Source organism: Podarcis raffonei, chromosome 5 (assembly GCF_027172205.1).
Source record: "Podarcis raffonei isolate rPodRaf1 chromosome 5, rPodRaf1.pri, whole genome shotgun sequence".
Lineage (NCBI taxonomy): Eukaryota > Metazoa > Chordata > Lepidosauria > Squamata > Lacertidae > Podarcis > Podarcis raffonei.
In genome coordinates this window covers 17,743,934-17,760,925 of record NC_070606.1, presented here as the reverse complement: position 1 = coordinate 17,760,925, position 16,992 = coordinate 17,743,934, and positions in this window count along the sequence as shown.

Sequence of the window (16,992 nt, the reverse complement as noted above, 5' to 3'; positions counted from 1 at the left end):
TATTGAGTGAATTGCCGAAAGTCAGATTTTTGATGAAATTGTGACCCCGGGCCTTAGGGATTTTTTCCAAAAAATCTTTTTCTGCCGGTTAAGTTGTCGAGGGCTGATTTCTTTTCCTGTGATAAAGAGCCTTCTGTTTCGACCGCCAAACGTCTCAGGGGAGCATTTGAAACCCTTTGGCACCGTGTTTGAGTGAAGGGCCGAAAGTCGGATTTTTGATGAAATTGTGACCGAGGGCTGATTTCTTTTCTTGTGATAAAAAGCCTTCTGTTTCGACCGCCAAACCTCTCAGGGGAGCATTTGCAACCGTGTGGCACCTTTTTTGAGTTAATGGCCGAAAGTCATATTTTTAATGAAATTGTGACCCCGGGGCTTAGGGATGTTTTTTTAAAAAATCTTTTTCTGCCGGTTAAGTTGTCGATGGCTGATTTCTTTTCCTGTGATAAAGAGCCTTCTGTTTCGACTGCCAAACGTCTCCGGAGAGCATTTGCAACCCTTTGGCAGCATTTTTGAGTGAATGGCCGAAAGCCGGATTTTTAATGAAATTTTGACCGAGGGCTGATTCCTTTTCCTGTGATAAAAAGCCTTCTGTTTCGACCGCCAAACCTCTCAGGGGAGGAATTGCAACCCTTTGGCACCATTTTTGAGTCAATAGCCGAAAGTCAGATTTTTGATGAAATTGTCACCCGGGGGCTTAGGGATTTTTTCAAAGAAATCTTTTTCTGTCGGTTAAGTTGTTGAGGGCTGATTTCTTTTCCTGTGATAAAAAGCCTTCTGTTTCGACTGCCAAACCTCTCAGGGGAGCATTTGCAACCGTTTGGCACCATTATTGAGTGAATAGCCGAAAGTCACATTTTTGATGAAATTGTGACCCCGGGGCTTAGGGATTTTTTCAAAAATAAAAATTCTGCCGGTAAAGTTTTTGAGGACTGATTTCTTTTCCTGTGATAGAAAGCCTTCTATTTCGACCGCCAAACCTCTCAGGGGAGCATTTGCAACCGTATGGCAACTTTTTTGAGTGAATGGCCGAAAGTCAGATTTTTGATGAAATTGTGACCCCGGGGCTTAGGGATTTTTTCAAAAAAATCTTTTTCTGTCGGTTAAGTTGTTGAGGGCTGATTTCTTTTCCTGTGATAAAAAGCCTTCTGTTTCGACCGCCAAACCTCTCAGGGGAGCATTTGTAACTGTTTGGCACCATTATTGAGTGAATTGCCGAAAGTCTGATTTTTGATGAAATTGTGACCCCGGGGCTTAGGGATTTTTTCAAAAACAAAAATTCTGCCGGTTAATTTGTCGAGGTCTGATTTCTTTTCCGGTGATAAAAAGCCTCCTGTTTCGACTGCCAAACCTCTCAGGGGAGCATTTGCAACCGTTTGGCACCATTATTGAGTGAATTGCCGAAAGTCACATTTTTGATGAAATTGTGACCCCGGGGCTTAGGGATTTTTTCAAAAATAAAAATTCTGCCGGTAAAGTTTTTGAGGACTGATTTCTTTTCCTGTGATAGAAAGCCTGCTGTTTCGACCCCCAAACCTCTCAGGGGAGCATTTGCAACCGTTTGGCAACTTTTTTGAGTGAATGGCCGAAAGTCAGATTTTTGATGAAATTGTCACCCCGGGGCTTAGGGATTTTTTCAAAAATAAAAATTCTGCCGGTTAATTTGTCGAGGTGTGATTTCTTTTCCGGTGATAAAAAGCCTCCGGTTTCGACCGCCAAACCTCTCAGGGGAGCATTTGTAACCGTTTGGCACCATTATTGAGTGAATTGCCGAAAGTCATATTTTTGATGAAATTGTCACCCGGGGGCTTAGGGATTTTTTCAAAAATATCTTTTTCTCCCGGTTAAGTTGTTGAGGGCTGATTTCTTTTCCTGTGATAAAAAGCCTTCTGTTTCGACTGCCAAACCTCTCCAGAGAGCATTTCCAAGCCTTTGGCAGCATTTTTGAGTGAATGGCCGAAAGTCATATTTTTGAAGAAATTGTGACCCCGATGCTTAGGGATTTTTTCAAAAAAATCTTTTTCTGCCGGTTAAGTTGTTGAGGGCTAATTTCTTTTCCTGTGATAAAAAGCCTTCTGTTTCGACCGCCAAACCTCTCAGGGGAGCATTTGTAACCATTTGGCAACATTATTGAGTGAATTGCCGAAAGTCATATTTTTGATGAAATTGTGACCCCGGGGCTTAGGGATTTTTTCAAAAATATCTTTTTCTGCCGGTTAAGTTGTTGAGGGCTGATTTCTTTTCCTGTGATAAAAAGCCTTCTGTTTCGACCGCCAAACATCTCAGGGGAGCATTTGCAACCCTTTGCCACCGTGTTTGAGTGAAGGGCCGAAAGTCGGATTTTTTATGAAATTGTGACCGAGGGCTAATTTCTTTTCCTGTGATAAAAAGCCTTCTGTTTCGACCCCCAAACCTCTCAGGGGAGCATTTGCAACCGTTTGGCACCATTATTGAGTGAATGGCCGAAAGCCACATTTTTGATGAAATTGTGACCCCGGGGCTTAGGGATTTTTTCAAAAATAAAAATTCTGCCGGTAAAGTTTCTGAGGACTGATTTCTTTTCCTGTGATAGAAAGCCTGCTGTTTCGACCCCCAAACCTCTCAGGGGAGCATTTGCAACCGTTTGGCAACTTTTTTGAGTGAATGGCCGAAAGTCGGATTTTTGATGAAATTGTGACCCCGGGGTTTAGGGATTTTTTCAAAAAAATCTTTTTCTCCCGGTTAAGTTGTCGAGGGCTGATTTCTTTTCCTGTGATAAAAAGCCTCCTGTTTCGACTGCCAAACCTCTCAGGGGAGCATTTGCAACCGTTTGGGACCATTATTGAGTAAACAGCCGAAAGTCAGATTTTTGATGAAATTGTGACCCCGGGGCTTAGGGATTTTTTCAAAAAAATCTTTTTCTGTCGGTTAAGTTGTTGAGGGCTGATTTCTTTTCCTGTGATAAAAAGCCTTCTTTTTCGACCGCCAAACCTCTCAGGGGAGCATTTGTAACCCTTTGGCACCATTATTGAGTGAATTGCCGAAAGTCAGATTTTTGATGAAATTGTGACCCCGGGGCTTCGGGATTTTTTCAAAAAAATCTTTTTCTGCCGGTTAAGTTGTTGAGGGCTGATTTCTTTTCCTGTGATAAAAAGCCTTCTGTTTCGACCGCCAAACCTCTCAGGGGAGCATTTGCAACCGTGTGGCACCTTTTTTGAGTTAATGGCCGAAAGTCATATTTTTAATGAAATTGTGACCCCTGGGCTTAGGGATGTTTTTTTTAAAAATCTTTTTCTGCCGGTTAAGTTGTCGATGGCTGATTTCTTTTCCTGTGATAAAGAGCCTTCTGTTTCGACTGCCAAACGTCTCCGGAGAGCATTTGCAACCCTTTGGCAGCATTTTTGAGTGAATAGCGGAAAGCCGGATTTTTAATGAAATTTTGACCGAGGGCTGATTTCTTTTCCTGTGATAAAAAGCCTTCTGTTTCGACCCCCAAACCTCTCAGGGGAGGAATTGCAACCCTTTGGCACCATTTTTGAGTGAATTGCCGAAAGTCAGATTTTTGATGAAATTGTGACCCCGGGGCTTAGGGATTTTTTCAAAAATAAAAATTCTGCCGGTAAAGTTTCTGAGGACTGATTTCTTTTCCTGTGATAGAAAGCCTGCTGTTTCGACCCCCAAACCTCTCAGGGGAGCATTTGCAACCGTTTGGCAACTTTTTTGAGTGAATGGCCGAAAGTCGGATTTGTGATGAAATTGTGACCCCGGGGTTTAGGGATTTTTTCAAAAAAATCTTTTTCTCCCGGTTAAGTTGTTGAGGGCTGATTTCTTTTCCTGTGATAAAAAGCCTTCTGTTTCGACCGCCAAACCTCTCAGGGGAGCATTTGTAACCGTTTGGCAACCTTTTTGAGTGAATGGCCGAAAGTCAGATTTTTGATGAAATTGTGACCCCGGGGCTTAGGGATTTTTTCAAAAATAAAAATTCTGCCGGTCAAGTTTTTGAGGACTGATTTCTTTTCCTGTGATAGAAAGCCTTCTGTTTCGACCGCCAAACCTCTCAGGGGAGCATTTGCAACCGTTTGGCAACTTTTTTGAGTGAATGGCCGAAAGTCAGATTTTTGATGAAATTGTGACCCCGGGGCTTAGGGATTTTTTCAAAAAAATCTTTTTCTGTCGGTTAAGTTGTCGAGGGCTGATTTCTTTTCCTGTTATAAAAAGCCTTCTGTTTCGACTGCCAAACCTCTCAGGGGAGCATTTGCAACCGTTTGGGACCATTATTGAGTAAACAGCCGAAAGTCAGATTTTTGATGAAATTGTGACCTCGGGGCTTAGGGATTTTTTCAAAAAAATCTTTTTCTGCCGGTTAAGTTGTTGAGGGCTGATTTCTTTTCCTGTGATAAAAAGCCTTCTGTTTCGACCGCCAAACCTCTCAGGGGAGCATTTGTAACCCTTTGGCACCATTATTGAGTGAATTGCCGAAAGTCATATTTTTGATGAAATTGTGACCCCGGGGCTTAGGGATTTTTTCAAAAAAATCTTTTTCTGCCGGTTAAGTTGTTGAGGGCTGATTTCTTTTCCTGTGATAAGAAGCCTTCTGTTTCGACCGCCAAACCTCTCAGGGGAGCATTTGTAACCGTTTGGCACCATTATTGAGTGAATTGCCGAAAGTTATATTTTTGAAGAAATTGTGACCCCGGGGCTTAGTGATTTTTTCAAAAAAATCTTTTTCTCCCGGTTAAGTTGTCGAGGGCTGATTTCTTTTCCTGTGATAAAAAGCCTTCTGTTTCGACTGCCAAACCACTCAGAGGAGCATTTGCAACCGTTTGGGACCATTATTGAGTAAACAGCCGAAAGTCATATTTTTGATGAAATTGTGACCCCGGGGCTTAGGGATTTTTTCAAAAATAAAAATTCTGCCGGTAAAGTTTCTGAGGACTGATTTCTTTTCCTGTGATAGAAAGCCTCCTGTTTCGACTGCCAAACCTCTCAGGGGAGCATTTGCAACCGTTTGGCAGCATTTTTGTGTGAATGGCCGAAAGTAATATTTTTGAAGAAATTGTGACCCCGGGGCTTAGGGATTTTTTCAAAAAAATCTTTTTCTGTCGGTTAAGTTGTTGAGGGCTGATTTCTTTTCCTGTGATAAAAAGCCTTCTGTTTCGACCGTCAAACCTCTCACGGGAGCATTTGTAACCGTTTGGCACCATTATTGAGTGAATTGCCGAAAGTCAGATTTTTGATGAAATTGTGACCGCGGGGCTTAGGGATTTTTTCAAAAAAATCTTTTTCTGCCGGTTAAGTTGTTGAGGGCTGATTTCTTTTCCTGTGATAAAAACCCTTCTATTTCGACCGCCAAACCTCTCGGGGGAGCATTTGTAACCGTTTGGCACCATTATTGAGTGAATTGCCGAAAGTCAGATTTTTGATGAAATTGTGACCCCGGGGCTTAGGGATTTTTTCAAAAATATCTTTTTCTGCCGGTTAAGTTGTTGAGGGCTGATTTCTTTTCCTGTGATAAAAAGCCTTCTGTTTCGACTGCCAAACCTCTCAGGGGAGCATTTGCAACCGTTTGGCAGTATTTTTGTGTGATTGGCCGAAAGTCATATTTTTGAAGAAATTGTGACCCTGGTGCTTAGAGATTTTTTCAAAAAAATCTTTTTCTGTTGCTTATAAGTTGTTGAGGGCTGATTTCTTTTCCTGTGATAAAAAGCCTTCTGTTTCGACCGCCAAACGTCTCAGGGGAGCATTTGCAACCCTTTGGCACCGTGTTTGAGTGAAGGGCCGAAAGTCGGATTTTTGATGAAATTGTGACCGAGTGCTGATTTCTTTTCCTGTGATAAAAAGCCTTCTCTTTCGACCGCCAAACCTCTCAGGGGAGCATTTGCAACCGTTTGGCACCATTATTGAGTGAATGGCCGAAAGTCACATTTTTGATGAAATTGTGACCCCGGGGCTTAGGGATTTTTTCAAAAATAAAAATTCTGCCGGTAAAGTTTTTGAGGACTGATTTCTTTTCCTGTGATAGAAAGCCTGCTGTTTCGACCGCCAAACCTATCAGGGGAGCATTTGCAACCGTTTGGCAACTTTTTTGAGTGAATTGCCGAAAGTCGGATTTTTGATGAAATTGTGACCCCGGGGCTTAGGGATTTTTTCAAAAAAATCTTTTTCTCCCGGTTAAGTTGTCGAGGGCTGATTTCTTTTCCTGTGATAAAAAGCCTTCTGTTTCAACTGCCAAACCTCTCAGGGGAGCATTTGCAACCGTTTGGGACCATTATTGAGTAAACAGACGAAAGTCAGATTTTTGATGAAATTGTAACCCCGGGGCTTAGGGATTTTTTCAAAAATCAAAATTCTGCCGGTTAATTTGTCGAGGTCTGATTTCTTTTCCGGTGATAAAAAGCCTCCTGTTTCGACTGCCAAAGCTCTCAGGGGAGCATTTGCAACCGTTTGGCAGCATTTTTGTGTGAATGGCCGAAAGTCATATTTTTGAAGAAATTGTGACCCCGGGGCTTAGGGATTTTTTCAAAAAAATCTTTTTCTGTCGGTTAAGTTGTTGAGGGCTGATTTCTTTTCCTGTGATAAAAAGCCTTCTGTTTCGACTGCCAAACCTCTCAGGGGAGCATTTGTAACCGTTTGGCACCATTATTGAGTGAATTGCCGAAAGTCAGATTTTTGATGAAATTGTGACCCCGGGGCTTAGGGATTTTTTCAAAAAAATCTTTTTCTGCCGGTTAAGTTGTTGAGGGCTGATTTCTTTTCCTGTGATAAAAAGCCTTCTGTTTCGACCGCCAAACCTCTCAGGGGAGCATTTCCAACCGCTTGGCAACTTTTTTGAGTGAATGGCCGAAAGTAAGATTTTTGATGAAATTGTGACCCCGGGGCTTAGGGATTTTTTAAAAATAAAAATTCTGCTGGTAAAGTTTTTGAGGACTGATTTCTTTTCCTGTGATCGAAAGCCTTCTGTTTCGACCGCCAAACCTCTCAGGGGAGCATTTGCAACCGTTTGGTAACTTTTTTGAGTGAATGGCCGAAAGTCAGATTTTTGATGAAATTGTGACCCCGGGGCTTAGGGATTTTTTCAAAAAAATCTTTTTCTCCCGGTTAAGTTGTTGAGGGCTGATTTCTTTTCCTGTGATAAAAAGCCTTCTGTTTCGACCGCCAAACCTCTCAGGGGAGCATTTGTAACCGTTTGGTAACTTTTTTGAGTGAATGGCCGAAAGTCAGATTTTTGATGAAATTGTGTCCCCTGGGGCTTAGGGATTTTTTCAAAAATAAAAATTCTGCCGTTAAAGTTTTTGAGGACTGATTTCTTTTCCTGTGATAGAAAGCCTTCTATTTCGACCGCCAAACCTCTCAGGGGAGCATTTGCAACCATATGGCAACTTTTTTGAGTGAATGGCCGAAAGTCAGATTTTTGAAGAAATTGTGACCCCGGGGCTTAGGGATTTTTTCAAAAAAATCTTTTTCTGTCGGTTAAGTTGTCGAGGGCTGATTTCTTTTCCTGTGATAAAAAGCCTTCTGTTTCGACTGCCAAACCTCTCAGGGGAGCATTTGCAACCGTTTGGGACCATTATTGAGTAAACAGCCGAAAGTCAGATTTTTGATGAAATTGTGACCCCGGGGCTTAGGGATTTTTTCAAAAATAAAAATTCTGCCGGTTAATTTGTTGAGGTCTGATTTTTTTTCCGGTGATAAAAAGCCTCCTGTTTCGACTGCCAAACCTCTCAGGGGAGCATTTGCAACCGTATGGCAACTTTTTTGAGTGAATGGCCGAAAGTCAGATTTTTTATGAAATTGTGACCCCGGGGCTTAGGGATTTTTTCAAAAATAAAAATTCTGCCGGTAAAGTTTTTGAGGACTGATTTCTTTTCCTGTGATAGAAAGCCTCCTGTTTCGACCCCCAAACCTCTCAGGGGAGCATTTGCAACCGTTTGGCAACTTTTTTGAGTGAATGGCCGAAAGTCAGATTTTTGATGAAATTGTGACCCCGGGGCTTAGGGATTTTTTCAAAAAAATCTTTTTCTCCCGGTTAAGTTGTCGAGGGCTGATTTCTTTTCCTGTGATAAAAAGCCTTCTGTTTCGACTGCCAAACCTCTCAGGGGAGCATTTGCAACCGTTCGGGACCATTATTGAGTAAACAGCCGAAAGTCAGATTTTTGATGAAATTGTGACCCCGGGGCTTAGGGATTTTTTCAAAAATAAAAATTCTGCCGGTTAATTTGTCGAGGTCTTATTTCTTTTCCGGTGATAAAAAGCCTCCTGTTTCGACCGCCAAACCTCTCAGGGGAGCATTTGCAACCGTTTGGCAGCATTTTTGTGTGAATGGCCGAAAGTCATATTTTTGAAGAAATTGTGACCCCGGTGCTTAGGGATTTTTTCAAAAAAATCTTTTTCTGTCGGTTAAGTTGTTGAGGGCTGATTTCTTTTCCTGTGATAAAAAGCCTTCTGTTTCGACCGCCAAACCTCTCAGGGGAGCATTTGTAACCGTTTGGCGCCATTATTGAGTGAATTGCCGAAAGTCATATTTTTGATGAAATTGTGACCCCGGGGCTTAGGGATTTTTTCAAAAAAATCTTTTTCTGCCGGATAAGTTGTCGAGGGCTGATTTCTTTTCCTGTGATAAAAAGCCTTCTGTTTCGACCCCCAAACCTCTCAGGGGAGCATTTGCAACCGTTTGGCAACTTTTTTGAGTAAACAGCCGAAAGTCAGATTTTTGATGAAATTGTGACCCCGGGGCTTAGGGATTTTTTCAAAAAAATCTTTTTCTCCCGGTTAAGTTGTCGAGGGCTGATTTCTTTTCCTGTGATAAAAAGCCTTCTGTTTCGACTGCCAAACCACTCAGGGGAGCATTTGCAACCGTTTGGGACCATTATTGAGTAAACAGCCGAAAGTCATATTTTTGATGAAATTGTGACCCCGGGGCTTAGGGATTTTTTTAAAAATTAAAATTCTGCCGGTTAATTTGTCGAGGTCTGAGTTCTTTTCCGGTGATAAAAAGCCTCCTGTTTCGAGCCCCAAGCCTCTCAGGGGAGCATTTGCAACCGTTTGGCAACTTTTTTGAGTGAATGGCCGAAAGTCAGATTTTTGATGAAATTGTGACCCCGGGGCTTAGGGATTTTTTCAAAAAAATCTTTTTCTGCCGGTTAAGTTGTTGAGGGCTGATTTCTTTTCCTGTGATAGAAAGCCTCCTGTTTCGACTGCCAAACCTCTCAGGGGAGCATTTGCAACCGTTTGGCAGCATTTTTGTGTGAATGGCCGAAAGTCATATTTTTGAAGAAATTGTGACCCCGGGGCTTAGGGATTTTTTCAAAAAAATCATTTTCTGTCGGTTAATTTGTTGAGGGCTGATTTCTTTTCCTGTGATAAAAAGCCTTCTGTTTCGACCGCCAAACCTCTCAGGGGAGCATTTGTAACCGTTTGGCACCATTATTGAGTGAATGGCCGAAAGTCATATTTTTGAAGAAATTGTGACCCTGGGGCTTAGGGATTTTTTCAAAAATAAAAATTCTGCCGGTAAAGTTTCTGAGGACTGATTTCTTTTCCTGTGATAGAAAGCCTCCTGTTTCGACTGCCAAACTTCTCACGGGAGCATTTGCAATCGTTTAGCAGCATTTTTGTGTGAATGGCCGAAAGTCATATTTTTGAAGAAATTGTGACCCCGGGGCTTAGGGATTTTTTCAAAAAAATCTTTTTCTCCCGGTTAAGTTGTCGAGGGCTGATTTCTTTTCCTGTGATAAAAAGCCTTCTGTTTCGACTGCCAAACCTCTCAGGGGAGCATTTGCAACCGTTTGTGACCATTATTGAGTAAACAGCCGAAAGTCAGATTTTTGATGAAATTGTGACCCCGGGGCTTAGGGATTTTTTCAAAAATATCTTTTTCTGCCGGTTAAGTTGTTGAGGGCTGATTTCTTTTCCTGTGATAAAAAGCCTTCTGTTTCGACCGCCAAACCTCTCAGGGGAGCATTTGCAACCGTTTGGCAACTTTTTTGAGTGAATGGCCGAAAGTCAGATTTTTGATGAAATTGTGACCCCGGGGCTTAGGGATTTTTTCCAAAATAAAAATTCTGCCGTTAAAGTTTTTGAGGACTGATTTCTTTTCCTGTGATAGAAAGCCTTCTGTTTCGACCGCCAAACCTCTCAGGGGAGGATTTGTAACCGTTTGTCGCCATTATTGAGTGAATGGCCGAAAGTCAGATTTTTGATGAAATTGTGACCCCGGGGCTTAGGGATTTTTTCAAAAATACAAATTCTGCCGTTAAAGTTTCTGAGGACTGATTTCTTTTCCTGTGATAGAAAGCCTCCTGTTTCGACTGCCAAACTTCTCATTGGAGCATTTGCAATCGTTTGGCAGCATTTTTGTGTGAATGGCTGAAAGTCATATTTTTGAAGAAATTGTGACCCCGGGGCTTAGGGATTTTTTCAAAAAAATCTTTTTCTCCCGGTTAAGTTGTCGAGGGCTGATTTCTTTTCCTGTGATAAAAAGCCTTCTGTTTCGACTGCCAAACCTCTCAGGGGAGCATTTGCAACCGTTTGGGACCATTATTGAGTAAACAGCCGAAAGTCAGATTTTTGATGAAATTGTGACCCCGGGGCTTAGGGATTTTTTCAAAAATAAAAATTCTGCCGGTTAATTTGTCGAGGGCTGATTTTTTTTCCGGTGATAGAAAGCCTCCTGTTTCGACTGCCAAACCTCTCAGGGGAGCATTTGCAACCGTTTGGCAGCATTATTGAGTGAATTGCCGAAAGTCATATTTTTGAAGAAATTGTGACCCACGTGCTTAGAGATTTTTTCAAAAAAATCTTTTTCTGTTGGTTAAGTTGTTGAGGGCTGATTTCTTTTCCTGTGATAAAAAGCCTTCTGTTTCGACCGCCAAACGTCTCAGGGGAGCATTTGCAACCCTTTGGCACCGTGTTTGAGTGAAGGGCCGAAAGTCGGATTTTTGATGAAATTGTGACCGAGGGCTGATTTCTTTTCCTGTGATAGAAAGCCTGCTGTTTCGACCCCCAAACCTCTCAGGGGAGCATTTGCAACCGTTTGGCAACTTTTTTGAGTGAATTGCCGATAGTCGGATTTTTGATGAAATTGTGACCCCGGGGCTTAGGGATTTTTTCAAAAAAATCTTTTTCTGTCGGTTAAGTTGTCGAGGGCTGATTTCTTTTCCTGTGATAAAAAGCCTTCTGTTTCGACTGCCAAACCTCTCAGGGGAGCATTTGCAACCGTTTGGGACCATTATTGAGTAAACAGCCGAAAGTCATATTTTTGATGAAATTGTGACCCCGGGGCTTAGGGATTTTTTCAAAAATATCTTTTTCTGCCGGATAAGTTGTCGAGGGCTGATTTCTTTTCCTGTGATAAAAAGCCTTCTGTTTCGACCCCCAAACCTCTCAGGGGAGCATTTGTAACCGTTTGGCACCATTATTGAGTGAATGGCCGAAAGTCAGATTTTTTATGAAATTGTGACCCCGGGGCTTAGGGATTTTTTCAAAAATAAAAATTCTGCCGGTAAAGTTTTTGAGGACTGATTTCTTTTCCTGTGATAGAAAGCCTCCTGTTTCGACCCCCAAACCTCTCAGGGGAGCATTTGCAACCGTTTGGCAACTTTTTTGAGTGAATGGCCGAAAGTCAGATTTTTGATGAAATTGTGACCCCGGGGCTTAGGGATTTTTTCAAAAAAATCTTTTTCTCCCGGTTAAGTTGTCGAGGGCTGATTTCTTTTCCTGTGATAAAAAGCCTTCTGTTTCGACTGCCAAACCTCTCAGGGGAGCATTTGCAACCGTTCGGGACCATTATTGAGTAAACAGCCGAAAGTCAGATTTTTGATGAAATTGTGACCCCGGGGCTTAGGGATTTTTTCAAAAATAAAAATTCTGCCGGTTAATTTGTCGAGGTCTTATTTCTTTTCCGGTGATAAAAAGCCTCCTGTTTCGACCGCCAAACCTCTCAGGGGAGCATTTGCAACCGTTTGGCAGCATTTTTGTGTGAATGGCCGAAAGTCATATTTTTGAAGAAATTGTGACCCCGGTGCTTAGGGATTTTTTCAAAAAAATCTTTTTCTGTCGGTTAAGTTGTTGAGGGCTGATTTCTTTTCCTGTGATAAAAAGCCTTCTGTTTCGACCGCCAAACCTCTCAGGGGAGCATTTGTAACCGTTTGGCGCCATTATTGAGTGAATTGCCGAAAGTCATATTTTTGATGAAATTGTGACCCCGGGGCTTAGGGATTTTTTCAAAAAAATCTTTTTCTGCCGGATAAGTTGTCGAGGGCTGATTTCTTTTCCTGTGATAAAAAGCCTTCTGTTTCGACCCCCAAACCTCTCAGGGGAGCATTTGCAACCGTTTGGCAACTTTTTTGAGTAAACAGCCGAAAGTCAGATTTTTGATGAAATTGTGACCCCGGGGCTTAGGGATTTTTTCAAAAAAATCTTTTTCTCCCGGTTAAGTTGTCGAGGGCTGATTTCTTTTCCTGTGATAAAAAGCCTTCTGTTTCGACTGCCAAACCACTCAGGGGAGCATTTGCAACCGTTTGGGACCATTATTGAGTAAACAGCCGAAAGTCATATTTTTGATGAAATTGTGACCCCGGGGCTTAGGGATTTTTTCAAAAATTAAAATTCTGCCGGTTAATTTGTCGAGGTCTGAGTTCTTTTCCGGTGATAAAAAGCCTCCTGTTTCGAGCCCCAAGCCTCTCAGGGGAGCATTTGCAACCGTTTGGCAACTTTTTTGAGTGAATGGCCGAAAGTCAGATTTTTGATGAAATTGTGACCCCGGGGCTTAGGGATTTTTTCAAAAAAATCTTTTTCTCCCAGTTAAGTTGTTGAGGGCTGATTTCTTTTCCTGTGATAGAAAGCCTCCTGTTTCGACTGCCAAACCTCTCAGGGGAGCATTTGCAACCGTTTGGCAGCATTTTTGTGTGAATGGCCGAAAGTCATATTTTTGAAGAAATTGTGACCCCGGGGCTTAGGGATTTTTTCAAAAAAATCATTTTCTGTCGGTTAATTTGTTGAGGGCTGATTTCTTTTCCTGTGATAAAAAGCCTTCTGTTTCGACCGCCAAACCTCTCAGGGGAGCATTTGTAACCGTTTGGCACCATTATTGAGTGAATGGCCGAAAGTCATATTTTTGAAGAAATTGTGACCCCGGGGCTTAGGGATTTTTTCAAAAATAAAAATTCTGCCGGTAAAGTTTCTGAGGACTGATTTCTTTTCCTGTGATAGAAAGCCTCCTGTTTCGACTGCCAAACTTCTCACGGGAGCATTTGCAATCGTTTGGCAGCATTTTTGTGTGAATGGCCGAAAGTCATATTTTTGAAGAAATTGTGACCCCGGGGCTTAGGGATTTTTTCAAAAAAATCTTTTTCTCCCGGTTAAGTTGTCGAGGGCTGATTTCTTTTCCTGTGATAAAAAGCCTTCTGTTTCGACTGCCAAACCTCTCAGGGGAGCATTTGCAACCGTTTGTGACCATTATTGAGTAAACAGCCGAAAGTCAGATTTTTGATGAAATTGTGACCCCGGGGCTTAGGGATTTTTTCAAAAATATCTTTTTCTGCCGGTTAAGTTGTTGAGGGCTGATTTCTTTTCCTGTGATAAAAAGCCTTCTGTTTCGACCGCCAAACCTCTCAGGGGAGCATTTGCAACCGTTTGGCAACTTTTTTGAGTGAATGGCCGAAAGTCAGATTTTTGATGAAATTGTGACCCCGGGGCTTAGGGATTTTTTCCAAAATAAAAATTCTGCCGTTAAAGTTTTTGAGGACTGATTTCTTTTCCTGTGATAGAAAGCCTTCTGTTTCGACCGCCAAACCTCTCAGGGGAGGATTTGTAACCGTTTGGCGCCATTATTGAGTGAATGGCCGAAAGTCAGATTTTTGATGAAATTGTGACCCCGGGGCTTAGGGATTTTTTCAAAAATACAAATTCTGCCGTTAAAGTTTCTGAGGACTGATTTCTTTTCCTGTGATAGAAAGCCTCCTGTTTCGACTGCCAAACTTCTCATTGGAGCATTTGCAATCGTTTGGCAGCATTTTTGTGAGAATGGCCGAAAGTCATATTTTTGAAGAAATTGTGACCCCGGGGCTTAGGGATTTTTTCAAAAAAATCTTTTTCTCCCGGTTAAGTTGTCGAGGGCTGATTTCTTTTCCTGTGATAAAAAGCCTTCTGTTTCGACTGCCAAACCTCTCAGGGGAGCATTTGCAACCGTTTGGGACCATTATTGAGTAAACAGCCGAAAGTCAGATTTTTGATGAAATTGTGACCCCGGGGCTTAGGGATTTTTTCAAAAATAAAAATTCTGCCGGTTAATTTGTCGAGGTCTGATTTTTTTTCCGGTGATAGAAAGCCTCCTGTTTCGACTGCCAAACCTCTCAGGGGAGCATTTGCAACCGTTTGGCAGCATTATTGTGTGAATGGCCGAAAGTCATATTTTTGAAGAAATTGTGACCCCGGGGCTTAGGGATTTTTTCAAAAAAATCATTTTCTGTCGGTTAATTTGTTGAGGGCTGATTTCTTTTCCTGTGATAAAAAGCCTTCTGTTTCGACCGCCAAACCTCTCAGGGGAGCATTTGTAACCGTTTGGCACCATTATTGAGTGAATTGCCGAAAGTCATATTTTTGAAGAAATTGTGACCCCCGTGCTTAGAGATTTTTTCAAAAAAATCTTTTTCTGTTGGTTAAGTTGTTGAGGGCTGATTTCTTTTCCTGGGATAAAAAGCCTTCTGTTTCGACCGTCAAACGTCTCAGGGGAGCATTTGCAACCCTTTGGCACCGTGTTTGAGTGAAGGGCCGAAAGTCGGATTTTTGATGAAATTGTGACCGAGGGCTGATTTCTTTTCCTGTGATAAAAAGCCTTCTGTTTCGACCGCCAAACCTCTCAGGGGAGCATTTGTAACCGTTTGGCACCATTATTGAGTGAATGGCTGAAAGTCACATTTTTGATGAAATTGTGACCCCGGGGCTTAGGGATTTTTTCAAAAATAAAAATTCTGCCGGTAAAGTTTTTGAGGACTGATTTCTTTTCCTGTGATAGAAAGCCTGCTGTTTCGACCCCCAAACCTCTCAGAGGAGCATTTGCAACCGTTTGGCAACTTTTTTGAGTGAATTGCCGATAGTCGGATTTTTGATGAAATTGTGACCCCGGGGCTTAGGGATTTTTTCAAAAAAATCTTTTTCTGTCGGTTAAGTTGTCGAGGGCTGATTTCTTTTCCTGTGATAAAAAGCCTTCTGTTTCGACTGCCAAACCTCTCAGGGGAGCATTTGCAACCGTTTGGGACCATTATTGAGTAAACAGCCGAAAGTCATATTTTTGATGAAATTGTGACCCCGGGGCTTAGGGATTTTTTCAAAAATCAAAATTCTGCCGGTTAATTTGTCGAGGTCTGATTTCTTTTCCTATGATAAAAAGCCTTCTGTTTCGACCCCCAAACCTCTCAGGGGAGCATTTGTAACCGTTTGGCACCATTATTGAGTGAATGGCCGAAAGTCAGATTTTTTATGAAATTGTGACCCCGGGGCTTAGGGATTTTTTCAAAAATAAAAATTCTGCCAGTAAAGTTTTTGAGGACTGATTTCTTTTCCTGTGATAGAAAGCCTGCTGTTTCGACCCCCAAACCTCTCAGGGGAGCATTTGCAACCGTTTGGCAACTTTTTTGAGTGAATGGCCGAAAGTCAGATTTTTGATGAAATTGTGACCCCGGGGCTTAGGGATTTTTTCAAAAAAATCTTTTTCTCCCGGTTAAGTTGTCGAGGGCTGATTTCTTTTCCTGTGATAAAAAGCCTTCTGTTTCGACTGCCAAACCACTCAGGGGAGCATTTGCAACCGTTTGGGACCATTATTGAGTAAACAGCCGAAAGTCATATTTTTGATGAAATAGTGACCTCGGGGCTTAGGGATTTTTTCAAAAATAAAAATTCTGCCGGTTAATTTGTCGAGGTCTGAGTTCTTTTCCGGTGATAAAAAGCCTCCTGTTTCGACCCCCAAACCTCTCAGGGGAGCATTTGCAACCGTTTGGCAGCATTTTTGTGTGAATGGCCGAAAGTCATATTTTTGAAGAAATTGTGACCCCGGGGCTTAGGGATTTTTTCAAAAAAATCTTTTTCTGTCCGTTAAGTTGTTGAGGGCTGATTTCTTTTCCTGTGATAAAAAGCCTGCTGTTTTGACCGCCAAACCTCTCCGGGGAGCATTTGCAACCGTTTGGCAACTTTTTTGAGTGAATGGCCGAAAGTCAGATTTTTGATGAAATTGTGACCCCGGGGCTTAGGGATTTTTTCAAAAAAATCATTTTCTGTCGGTTAATTTGTTGAGGGCTGATTTCTTTTCCTGTGATAAAAAGCCTTCTGTTTCGACCGCCAAACCTCTCAGGGGAGCATTTGTAACCGTTTGGCACCATTATTGAGTGAATTGCCGAAAGTCATATTTTTGAAGAAATTGTGACCCCCGTGCTTAGAGATTTTTTCAAAAAAATCTTTTTCTGTTGGTTAAGTTGTTGAGGGCTGATTTCTTTTCCTGGGATAAAAAGCCTTCTGTTTCGACCGTCAAACGTCTCAGGGGAGCATTTGCAACCCTTTGGCACCGTGTTTGAGTGAAGGGCCGAAAGTCGGATTTTTGATGAAATTGTGACCGAGGGCTGATTTCTTTTCCTGTGATAAAAAGCCTTCTGTTTCGACCGCCAAACCTCTCAGGGGAGCATTTGTAACCGTTTGGCACCATTATTGAGTGAATGGCTGAAAGTCACATTTTTGATGAAATTGTGACCCCGGGGCTTAGGGATTTTTTCAAAAATAAAAATTCTGCCGGTAAAGTTTTTGAGGACTGATTTCTTTTCCTGTGATAGAAAGCCTGCTGTTTCGACCCCCAAACCTCTCAGAGGAGCATTTGCAACCGTTTGGCAACTTTTTTGAGTGAATTGCCGATAGTCGGATTTTTGATGAAATTGTGACCCCGGGGCTTAGGGATTTTTTCAAAAAAATCTTTTTCTGTCGGTTAAGTTGTCGAGGGCTGATTTCTTTTCCTGTGATAAAAAGCCTTCTGTT